The sequence below is a fragment of the Saccopteryx leptura genome, chromosome 10, assembly GCF_036850995.1.
Source record: "Saccopteryx leptura isolate mSacLep1 chromosome 10, mSacLep1_pri_phased_curated, whole genome shotgun sequence".
Lineage (NCBI taxonomy): Eukaryota > Metazoa > Chordata > Mammalia > Chiroptera > Emballonuridae > Saccopteryx > Saccopteryx leptura.
In genome coordinates this window covers 31,270,610-31,283,213 of record NC_089512.1, presented here as the reverse complement: position 1 = coordinate 31,283,213, position 12,604 = coordinate 31,270,610, and the positions used below count along the sequence as shown (strand labels likewise).

The window sequence follows — 12,604 nt, the reverse complement described above, 5'->3', positions numbered from 1 at the left end:
AAAATGAACAACATTGCAAATGTAAAGGCATCTTCGTGGCTGGCATTTGCCACAGGTTAGGATAAAAACCAAATCTTGGGGCATTCTCTAAAGAAATCCAATTGTTTTGGCCAACATCTCAGTATGAATAAATATGTATATATAATATACATACAGCATAACATGATATATGTTCACAGATATTATTTGCATCATACAAGAAAATATCTCACAATTTAAAACTAGTCAACCAGTTTTCATGAGATATTCTTTAAAACCCAGAGTTAGCGTAGCACCTCTATTACCAGGCAACTCCCACGAAAGAAGATGAATGACCTAGTGGGAAAAGTGGTGGAGAAAAGGAAGAGAACCTGGATTTGGGGCTTGCTCTTTCTCTATTAGCTAGCTGAGTGAACCCTCACAAGTCAGGCAGGATCAGGGTCCATATCCATAAAGTGATGGAAAAGAATCTTTAAGACCACATAAAAAAATTCTCTGCCCTTAAATTTAATAAAAAAAAAACAACTTCACTTTAAAGAAAATAGAAAGATATAAGGAAATTACTCACATGCTTGCTACATGAGATGTTTATCTATATATGAGACAGGTGTCAAACAAACAAATTAAAAAGAAAAAAAAAAGCCACTAAGGCAAAGAGAAACTTTAACTCACCAGATTCCATCTGTTACATTTGAATTCATGCATAATTGATTATCCATGACTGGTAAGTTCTTTTCTCACTAGCCGACCACAGTTTTTCTAAACATTATGTATTAAATCACTACTAAAGTAGACCACATTTCAGAAACAGCAAGGGCAGAATGAAAATATTTTAAATGAAAAATTACATGCTGGTTAATAATAATACAGCTGACCTATGTTTAAGGGAGAGAAATTTTAATCATGTGCATATTAAATATTAATAACCTATTCTGTTATTGTTATAATAAGGTTAAGTAGGCTTCTCCATGCTTAAGGAAAGACAGAGAAGTAGGAATGCATAATGGTGCAAAAAGATACAGAGACGGGAGACAGACATAAGGAAAATGTGTCAACAATAAACAAGAGGAAATGAGAAAGAAGGAAAAGATGAAGGTGGAAACTAATCTCTATGTGTCATTATGACTGCCAGAGTACTGGCAAAGAAGCAGCATCCTTTTATTTCAATTTTAATCATTTCTGAATTTTAATACCCAGCTCCTTTTGTAATTCTCCTGGCATTCCCCATATGCCTCCATCTCAGCCAAAACACCAGTGTAAATTAAATGGCAGGCGACCACACCACTGATGTAGCCTCCCCAAAGAACCTACCAGGTGACCAAAAGCAAAAAAAAAAAAAAAAAGGTATGTCTACCTTCCATCCCTGAGGACATCTAGCCAATTAACTGGCTGAATGTTCTCTACTTTCTTGAATTTTGAAAAGAAGGACAGTAGTTAGGTAATCCACAAATAGAGAATCATGAAAAATAAATAAATAAAAGTAAAGCAAGCCAGTAGTAATACAATAATCAGTGACCATCAGGGCCTGGAAAAATGAGTTTGCTCTCACTGGCACTAAGGAGCATCACATGATTATTTAATTACAGCTCTAATTTTTGTCTCGTGGATGGCAACATATCAACAATTAATAGGGCAAATAGAGGAGACTGTTTTTAAAGAGACAGAATGTGCATGATAATGTAAGAGGTCACACAGCAGTGTACTATTTAAGAATACCTTCCTTTCTGCAACAAAATAGCCCCATATATATTTTTAAAAGAAAATAAATTTAAAGAGAAAGTGTGGTTTTTAGATAACTTTCACAGAACGCTCAGAACTTTTCAGAATGTTTTAGATGCAGCTAACACAACCTATTGAGACTCTAGTATTAATTTTAAGGAATGGAGTGAAATCTCCATTAGTATAAATACCCCAAATCTTAAAACATTTATACACACACACACACACACACACACACACACACACACACAATGGGAAAATATCCGTTTATGCAGTAATCATGGCTGATATTTTTTCAATGGGACCCTGAAAAAAATCATTATTGTAGAAAAGAATAGTTAGAAGTCAATCAGCCTTGGGCCACTGGTAAATAGAATTTTTGGTCCCAGAACATCAGAAAGACAATTACATGGTGGGCTAACTGCAAAGACCTAGGGGAGTGCTCTGTATTAACTCAGATACAGTTTGTTACCACAACCAAACACCAAAGGACCATGAACCTGAACAGAGACACTTCACCTAATCCTTGAGGTCAGACAATGAAGATGAAACAGATCCCAGTGCTACTGTCAAAAAATAACAGAGCACATAGCTAAAGAACAACATTCAATTATCCAGAAAGCCGGGGCATGTGTAGATTAAGTGTTCAGATCACCCCAGTAAAAACAGAAAGTTAGAAGAGTCTTTTCCCCCAATTAAATCATTATCATGGCAGAAGCTAAATTCACTGTTTTATTAATTTAGCAAATCTTTAATGAGTACTCACTAGACAAGGCACAGAATGCTGTGAACATTCTCCTATTTTATAAAACAGAGACATGCACCTTGGACTAAATTTCATTTTTTTTTCCGTTAATATAGAAGTAAATATAAGCAGTGCCTATTATTCATGAAGTGGGAATACTAGTGCATTTTTAAGTGCTATATGACGTGGTTGCAAGGGCTACATATCCAAATCAATCAAGGGGATTCAAAGAGTTAATTTGATAGAATTGTCTCAGTAGGGCTCACTCCAGCTTCAAACTCCTCTAGTTTGTCACCCATTGTTCTGCCACGCGAAAAGCTAATGCAGAAACTCAGGTTTGAAATCTTGAACATGAAATAGTCTTCGCCCTACCACTGTGATCAACTGCTCAAATAATCTTAAGTATCAGGGTTTGGGGCATTTTCAGAAAACATAACTTGGGTAAAGGAACACTGACTAAAATGATTACACACACACACACACAAAAGGGAAAGAGAAATAAAGAAGATGTATCAAGAGATGCCAAATCAACTCAACAAGGTTTTAATGGCTTAGGCTGGCCAAAGTCATCAGAAAACCAGAACATGTGAGCATCTCAATATACAATGTGGGAAAAGCTAAAACTGTTGAGGAGCAACAATTTCTACTGCTACTGGCCAAAGTGATCAAGCCAATACTAACTACAAAAAAAGAAAAAGGAAGGAAATTTTAGACCCCAGGGAAAAGTTCTAAAATCAAGTTGTTTTAGTAGAAAACATTTTGATGACTATGAACCAAAATGTGAACTCCATACATTCTAAAAGAATATTTTTAAGAGTCTCGCAAGCTGCAGCTTGTATGTTAGCATATACATCATTCTTTTTTTTTTTAACATGACTGTTAATATACAGTTAACATGTCTCAGAAAAGGCTGTAATTAACTGTCTACTGCTCTAATAACACCAATAAGAGTACAGTATTATTAAAATACAATGACTGCATACAAAGTAAGGCTGTCATTCTTTTAACTTTTAAGATAATGTTCTAAATTGTCTTTGAGTCTTTTTAAACCACCCCAAAGAGCCCACCTCTAAGATTTGTCTTATAAAGGATAGTTATTAAAATATTTTTATTTCCTCCCATAGTCTGAAAAAATCTAACAGTAAACAGGATATCTAGGTATCATTTCAATTGGTAAAGACATAATGGGAAATACTTGGATTATTTTTACCAATTAGACATTCTTTTAAAATTTAAAAGTGTAAGCACTTTAGTTTAGCACCTCATTCACTGCTAAAATACTTGAATGGGGAAAGAAAGGTTAGCTTTATCAAGAGTCACATAGCCATGTTGCTAATCCCCAATGATTTCCATTGTCTGGTTCACTGGAACAGAAAAACTCAATAGCATTCAACATCAAACAGCTAATTATGGATATGCTATATTCAAGACTATCTCCATTTCAAAAGATATCTGTGTATACTGGGTTCTATTTTATTTATAGTAATTATTACAATAAAATATTTATAACCTAAAACCTCTTTTACCTTAAAGTCCTTAACATTATAAACATAAAAAGGCCAAATTCTCCTTTACTTGCTCTTAATGACATTACAGAAAGCACAGAGTAAGACTAGAAAGCAACCTCTAGCAGTCAAGTTTACTATATGCCTGGCTTCCTGGAAACCTGATCTAAAGAATTCCCTTTTCTTTAAATATTTTAAGAAAAAAATGCTCTAATAACTTCCTCATGGGAGCTTCCTACCGTATTTTGCCACCCAAAAAAGAATGCCCACTGAAGAATTGTTGTTGTTGTTTGGTCTCTAATCATCTGCAGCTGAGAAAAAGCAACATCTCAACACAGAGACCAACCCCCGGACACTAAATGCCTGTCTCTCCCTGTGGCAGTAGCCTGACTCTCCTTATGGAACTGATAGGAACATTGCTGGCACTTACCCTCCAAATAAGCAGAAGCTGCTCTCAGAATCTAGCCCTTAGAGAAGAGCTCTCAAAAAGTAGTCTTTGATGAGGTGACAATGACGAAGTTCTCTCTGGCAGTGTTAGCAAAGCAGAAGCATCCCCAAATGAGGTGGTTACCAGTTGCCTGTGAAGCAGCTGGACCATTACTGCAGTTCTAAGGGTGCGTCACAAATCAGGTCATAGCTCTGGGTAGAGTCCACCCACTTCACCCTGTAGACGCCCTCTACTTCCTGCACACCTGTGGGGGAGGGGTTCACTGGAGGGGGGCCAATTCAGGTCCACAGACATTCTTGTAAAGGCACCACCAGGTGCAGTCTGACACCTGCTTCTTCTGCAAGCATTTCAGCTTCATTTGAGGGGCCTGCACCCCGAGGTACTCAAAATTTGTGCAATAATAAGTGTGTTCCAAAGTGAGTGATGAGCATAATAAAATATTGAACAGTTAAATGTTTTATCCAGGAAGATCTTTCCTGCACTGGAAACCGGACCCACTCTTAATTTTTGATTACAAGACACTTCACTACCAAATGTCAGATGACTGGACTGAATAAATTTCAGGTGAATCTAGGGACATAAATGCTGGGGTACCAGTTAACTAATTTTCATCTCGGATAACTAAACTAGATCAGCGCATAAACTGAATTACATCCTTCAAAGTCCATTGAAAGAGGTGATTAGAATTTCTATTAGGAACCAACCTCAGACAGTGGAAGTGATACAAAATAACTTGAATGGATAAAAAAAAATGGCCAATATGCTGAAGAAACGCTATGCTACTAAATCTCACCCTGAATATATATATATACACACAATCTGTATCTATTTACTCTGAAATGAAACATCTGATCTAAAAAAAGACTTTAAAGAAACAAACAGCAAAAGGTACCATTGGCATAAGTTCAAAAGTACTAAATAATTTGTTAATGTGTTGATCACACTCTATGAAGACATCAAGTTTATATAGACTTACCATTGAGAATAGCACTTAGGAACCATATATAAATTACCATAGTAGACACTTTTTCTTTGGTATAGTGAAGCAGAAGAACCTCGTGTAACAAATTTGATTTATATGCTGTATTAAGACCACATTCTGCTCTGATGTCAATAAAATATGTGATTAGAGATTGACAACTGTGTGTAGACAATGTGTAAGAGCTCCTTATAGAATATAAGTGAAAATAAAGCATTTTCTCAAGTTAACCATAAGTTTTAGAATTCAACTTTAACAGTGCTTTGATGTTTTTAGTAGTTTGAAGGAGAAGGGGCTTTTAATTTAAAAAGAAAACTTAAACAGTGTTTTGATGTTTTCAGGAGTTTAAAAGAGAAGAGACTTTTAATTTAAAAAGAAGGTAACAAATGCATTTAGTATTATAAAAAAGTTGAAATCACCCTTATCTCAAGATTGACAGATTAACAAGAAAGAAGGCAAGAATATTTTCAGAGGAAAACTAACAGTATTAAGCAATCAAATGAGCCCCACTTTGTACTTATATTTGCAGATCTCCATTAAAAACTGAAACATTCCATCTAAGACCTAGAAGGGAAGACACTTTATCAAAGTTATTATCTAAGTAATGAAGGAGTTTAAGTAACCGATTTGGAACTTTGTAGAAAGTTAATTTAGAAAACACACACTTGAATGTGTTTGAACATATTTGTCCTGAGGTTGCTCTAAAGATGACTATTTTAAATGGAATGCAGATTCTTTGGGGGGTTTTGATGTTACAGTTGAGGTATGCAAAGTAACATTTCTTCCAACTGGTTTTCACACGACAGAAATGAAATTACTCCTCTTTAATGTTTTGCCACTGGGAACCGTTAAGAAAAACTGCTCTCGACCCCTACCCCCAACCAGGAAGAGGCTGAAGCCCTGGATTATAGCACAGGTAGATATTAAAATGGAGACAGAGCCGTTATTTAGTGGTGACAGGAATATAAATACGTGCACTAACCTATAAACTGGTATTTACTTCAGGAAGGTAAGTAATATTTTTCCTCTGATGGCTGAGCTGTCAGTTTAATGCAGCGTAAATAAACAGTAGGTGCCTGCTAGCTCAAAGTAGGAAGTGTTCATTCCACACGAGGAACAGATTACTGAAGCCTGATGCTCACCATGCTGAAACATAACTTTCATTTTACCAGAAAATACACCCTACCGTGGATGATTTTTCGTGCCTGATCTATTAATTAACTTAACTCTGTTCTGTCAAAAATGTAAACCAATTTGTTAAGATCATCCCAGAGTTTGGGAGTTTGAAAACCAAATCAATTTGAAAAGCAAGAGTAATGGCTGTTCTGTAGTCTGATCACAAATGCTAAAACCGAATACTTAATAGAATAAGCATAAACTGTGCAAAACCAAAAAAAAAAGGAGGGGGGGAGGGAGAGCAAATTTAAATATAGAATTTAATAATCTGAGTTACGGAATTTACTCAAAATCTGCCTTCTTTGCTAATTAAAAGTAACTTGCACTTTGACTTTTTTGCCACCTTGTGCTACTTAGGTCTGTTCAATATGTATGCTTATTCTGCTGAAATATCTTATCTAAAGGTAAACCATTCATAAAAATCGAATCATACTCCTCAATTCTAGCAGAAATATTACTGAACTCTCTTGAGACAAGTGACAACTTTGAAGATCAAATGACGATACCCTTCCTAAAAGCATTCATATAAATTGTGGTTTTCTTCCCATTTTCTATACTCCACAAAGCTATGACAGTGTATAGCAATTCATTTTCTCCTGAGATACAAGTACTAAGCAAAATATTTCATGGCCTCATTTAAAATGGGAACTCATCTAGATAGTATTCAAGGCAGTTTGGGGAGATTTCTATTTAAACACGAATAAACTCTGCTAATCAATGAACTGTAAAGGTAAAGGGGTTTGAAAATATTTTTGTATCTGACTACAATATGTCTAGACATGGTCTGAAGATTGACTCAGTGACATGTATTTATTTTATATACTTCATCAATCCCGAGTACTAATATACTAAGAGTCATCCAAGATAACACATCTTGAGAGAAAAGATGTGTTTGCGCAAAGGGCATGTCTATGTATGGCCCTTTTGGAAATTTACAGAGCAGATGAAAAACCACTAGAGTGCTTTATAAAGTCCCTACTGTATATCCATGTTGTGTTTAGCTTAATAGCATTTGTAAGCAAAAGATTTTTACAATAATGAGGAACAGGTGCCTGTCACCTGACCTTTTGGGCCTAATTTACAATCCACAACCTGTCCCATGAAAAAATAATTCAAAACCTCCTCCAGATATTTCACTCTTTGTTCATGTAGACTTTTTTCAGTCATCACTCAGCATATCATATCTTAGTCAGTCACAGGTTCATATAGCTGGCAATAGACTTCTTTGCAGAAATAAGCCAATACTCATTTTGTTCTTGTTTAAAATGCTGGGAGACAAAAGAACTACTTTTGTAGATTATCAACCAAAGAATATATTAATTTATTACAACAACTGAACAAAAGGCATTCCTTTTGAATACTTTTATATACAAAGAACTATTATTTATTACATATTTCAGCTTGTGGGAAAATGAGGAATGCATTGATTCTGGAAATTACTATTCAGACTTTGGGAAGTTCTTTAGGTTTTCTTTCTCTCTTCCCCCCCCCCCACCCCTTCTCCTTCTTCCCTCCAACCCCTTTCACATACTTTTAGGCACTAGTAGTTTGGGAGGGAAATCCCTATTTGTTCTTTTGCATCCATCATTTGTATTCATTATTCAGAAAGGAATACAAAATTGAGCAGTGATTTTTATTTCTCTTGTACAATCTTGTTACATGTAGCCATAGTCAAATTTAACAGTGCTTTGTATTTTATAGCTACTGTTTACATATTATGTATTACGTATGACTGAACAACTATACATTTAAAATATTGTTTCCATTAGAAAAAAATATAAAGTAATAAGTGTCAAGTGGAGATGAAGAATAAACAGGCTTGGAATATTTATAAAATGCATAGTCATTTAAAATGTGCACAAATAGGATACATATTTTGCTACTGTTACATAGTATGCACATTGTTTAAAGTATATTAAATAATGAGCCTAACCAAGTTAATTAAAGTATTTATGTCTGGTGATTGGAGAGGTAGTGAAAGATACAGCCAGTTCTGCAAAATAAAGTTGAAATCATGCACTTATTACAACCTTTACTAACAATGTGAGAAAAACAGAGTAAATATATTAAATTTGTTTCACAACAGATGCTTAGGTTGTTAATATTTAAGATGCCTATTCATGCTATTCCTGTCTGCACATTTGTCAAAAATGTAAGCTTGAATGCTAATGTTTGCCAGCAGACTGGAGCAGCCAGTATATGAATGTACTACTGTTCTATTAAAATAATATGCAATAGAAATAAAGAACTGCTGCTAAATCATAGTACTAGTACCACACAGCGGATTAAAGGTTTGTAGAGCAAACACCTCAACCTCAGTTTTCTCCAGCCTTAAAGTACAGGGTGTTTTGGTGGGTTTTATGGTTGGTTTTTGTTTTTGTTTTTTTGCAGCTACATTGGACTATAGAATACATCTCACATTCCTGACATCTCAGAAAAATCTACTTTAGCCAGTGTAAATTTCAATAAAGTTTCAGCCGGATGAGTTAGTCCATGAGCAGGACAAATACTGTGGATTTCAGAGAGTGCTTTGGCCAAAACCTGACACCAAGCAGTCGCATTTTACTCATTCTTACCCCCACCTCTGTCCTCTTGGGAAAGTCAGGTGGTCTGGACTCCCAACGATGCAAGCATGGAACCCTAGTCGGGGCAGAAAGGTTCTGTCCTGAAAATAGAACGTCTTCCTGTTTTCCCTGTCTCTTTTATAACCATGTGGAGTCCAAGTCTTACAACATTTGCCTGCAAATCCGTATGCCGCCAAGAAAGTTCACTGAGGAAGGGTGCAGAGGTCAAAGCCGCCAACGGAGGGCACTTTGGGAGGCAATCCAGTGGTTGACACTTGCAAGTGAAATCTGCAACGCCCTAGTGGAGGTCCGGGCCAAAACCTCCAGCCAAAGCCCTGAGTCCCTCTCGGTCTTCTGGGGTTATCCCAGGAGTCTTGCTCAGTGAATCTCCCGGTACGCGAGTGTCACTGTTCGGACCTGCCACCTGCCTGCCTCGTCCCTCTAAAGGTGGTTGCCCAAACCGATGCTCGGCCGTGGAGCGCTCGAACAAGGCCGCCACGCTCGGGCCGGGACCGCGGGAGGGAGACCCCGAGGCCGCTCCGGTGCTGTTTCCGTCCCTGCAAAAAAGGGCAGCACCTCTCCCTGCCTCCAACCCATCTCCAAACCCACATTCACGTCCGGATTCCCTTCGGGACCGATCTCCCTACAGCCGGCAAAGGCTGGAAGCGCGGGGTGCCGCGGATTTCAAACTCCCAGCTGCAACTTGAGCGCCCAGGCGCCCCAGCGGTTCCCGGGATGGAGAAGTTGCCGCAAACTTCCCAGGTCCCGGTCCGCCGCCGCTCCCAACCGGCCGCGCGGGCGGGGGGCGGAGGAAGGCGGAGACGGGCCGGGGAAGGATGCTGCGCTTACTTGCGATCCGGCGGGGGAACGTTTCCACTCCCCCAGCACCCTCCTGCCAGCCCGGCTCCGGGGCGCACGGAGCAGCTCTCCTTCCCCCACAGGCTTTCCTGGGTCTTTGGGACTCCCCTTTCCTCTTCCCAAAGGGGTCAAACGGATGACCTGAAAGAGTTTGTGCAGCCAGGGTCTGTCGGGCAGGTGTGTTAGTGCGTCCACACCCTGAGAGAGAACGAGTGGCATCTCCAAGTCCCCCATCCCGCGTGCTCGCCCTTACTCCGCCGGCCCACCCCTCGGGATCCGGCTCCGCGCGCGGGAGAAGGGGCTCGGCAGACCCCAGCGCCGGGCACCCGCGGGAGGGGAGCGAAGCCTCCCCAACGAGAGGCGCCGCGGGTGGGTGCTACACAGAAGTTTGAATCGATTCCGAAAAAAAGCGAGATGAAGATAAAACAGTGAGAGTGGGGGTGGGGGGGAGAGAGGCAAAGAAGCAGAACTCACTCAGGCATGGGCGTTGGGGGCGGCGGTGGCAGTCGGTTGCGGGCCGGAGACCTGGAACGGCTCCCCCGGCGGGCGCGCCGGCGTCGGACTTCCGAGGCGGCGGCTTCTGCTTCTTGTGCCGCCGCCGCCGGAGCTGCGGCTGCCGCGGAAGTTAATTGCAAGTTGACTTCAAGTTGTCTTCTTTCCCCATCCGAAGTGGGCGTTTAAAGGGGAGAGCGAGGCGAGGAGCGAGCCAGCGAGCGCGCGGGGCCGAGGGAAGGAAGGGAAGGGGGGGGAGGGAGGAGATGTTAACGGGGGGGGGGGGGGAGGGGGCGGGAGCGGGAGGGGGAAGGGGCCGGCGGGAGCTGCTCTCCGCTCGGCGGTCGCCGCGCCCGCAGTCGAGAGGCGCACCGGAGCGGCCGGGGCGCCCCCCGGGGGAGCCGCAGCCACCCGCGGCGCGCATCCAGCTGCGGCTCCTCCGGCCGGGCCAGCTGCGCCTGGGGCTCCGCGGACCCTGCGTCGCCGCCGCTTCGGAGCTTGTGTGGCGCGGGCTGGCCGGCGGGGCGGCGAGGGCCCGGACCGCCTCCCCTGCGCCCGCCCCGGCTTCTCCCCCTGGCGGTGGAGCCTCGGCGGCCGCCGGCACACCAGGCGCGCGGGAGCCCGAGCCGAGCCGAGCCCGAGCCGCCGCCGCCGCCGCGCGCCGCTTCCAGGCTCCCTCCCAGCGCGCCGGCCGGGGTGTTGGGGGGCGGCGGGCCGGAGGGACGAGGGAGGGCGAGGGGCGCGAGCGGGGATTGGCGCCGAAGATCGGACCCTCAGCCGCGAGGGTAAGTGTGGGCGCCTTGGAGTGCGCTTTGGGGGTGCGCGGCGCGGTTCTTGGCGCCCGCCAACCCTACCCCCTCACCTCTCCGGGGGCCCCACCTCGCGCACCCCTTCTCATGCTGCCTGCGGCTTCCTCTTGTTGTTCGTTGTTTGGCTGGGGTTTTTTTTTTCTTTCTTTTTTTTTTTTTTTTGAGTGGGTAGCAAGGGGGTGATTGCAGTGTGTGTGCCAGCGGAGGAGGAAGTCAGGTGAGAGGCCCCGACCCCCCCCCCCCACACACACACACACAAACCCAGCCTGCGTGGGATGTATCACTCCCCACTAGGGGCATGTGGGCCAATTTTTTTTTGTCGTCAATGTTAGGTGGAGACGGTCTTTCCTAGAGGGCCTTCTTCCCTTACAGTCTGTTTGTCCATCTCCCTTCACCCCACCCTCGCTCTGCTCAGCACCCCACACAGGAGCGTTACACCCCAACTCAAGAGCACGTGGTGAAAGGAAGAGGAGTGGACCCCTGACAGACCCCCCCCCCCTCGCCGCGCCCCTGCCCATTTGTTTACTATTATCGCCCCATCGGCAGCTTTACTTTTCTACTTGCTGAAGAAAAGACGCCCAAGCCGAGGTCCAATTTCTACAAAAGGCTGGAAGCAAAGAGGGCTAGTGATGAGGGGCGAGGGAACGTTCCCAAAAGGGACTGAAACTCCAAAAACCTCTGCAGGATGAGGGGTGACTGGAGGTTCAGGACCCCAGCTAAGGCACAACTGAAATTCAACTTTGCCTCTCTCCTCTTGCCACACCCCCCCCACTACCCCCCTCTCCCAACTCTAAGGAAGCTAACAGGTCTTTTGTTTTTCTGTTCTGTCGTCTTTGGGAAATTTGCATTGAGTGTGACAACAGAAAATTACTACTGTTTACTCAAAGTTAAGAGGATTGCAGAAAGGAAAAAACAGTCTTTACTTTTTCTCTCCGTGTGTGTGTGTGTGTGAGTGTGTGTGTGTGTGTGTGTGTGTGTGTGTGTATAGCTGTTAGGTTCATGGCTTAAAATGCAAAACGTCAGTTTGTAACAAGAATTGCAAAGCAGCCTCAGTGAGTGTATTTTTAGAAGCTGCACTTTCTTGAGTTCCTTTCACACGAGGCTTGCTCTCTCATTAAGTCCCCATAAATAATTGTATTTAAAGAGAAGAGAACTATGGAAGCAGGAGGGAGATTGCTAAAACCTCCATCCTGCCAGCCTAGAGCACAGTTTACAGTGAAGTTCCTGGAAAGTGACTGTGGGCTGGGAATTGTTTTTCCTAAAGGCTCTGTTAGGTCCTCTCTGTCAAATGTCTATGAATAAAGCACACTGGGAAAATCCTGCTATCTGT

The 12,604-nt window shown here is 42.3% G+C and overlaps 1 protein-coding gene across 2 annotated transcripts in view; it reads right to left on the bottom strand.

Annotated features, from left to right (window-relative positions):
- The window catches only part of SATB1 (SATB homeobox 1), a 105,179-nt gene extending 94,509 nt beyond the window's left edge, over positions 1–10,670 (bottom strand). The window contains exon 1 of one of the 2 annotated variants that reach the window (XM_066352088.1): positions 10,448–10,670. The gene's annotated coding sequence lies outside the window, so the exon portion shown is untranslated. Of the gene's footprint in view, positions 1–4,378; positions 4,528–10,447 lie in introns of those variants that run through there. The other variant, XM_066352089.1, reaches the window with a different exon arrangement.
- Positions 10,671–12,604: the final 1,934 nt, after the last annotated feature.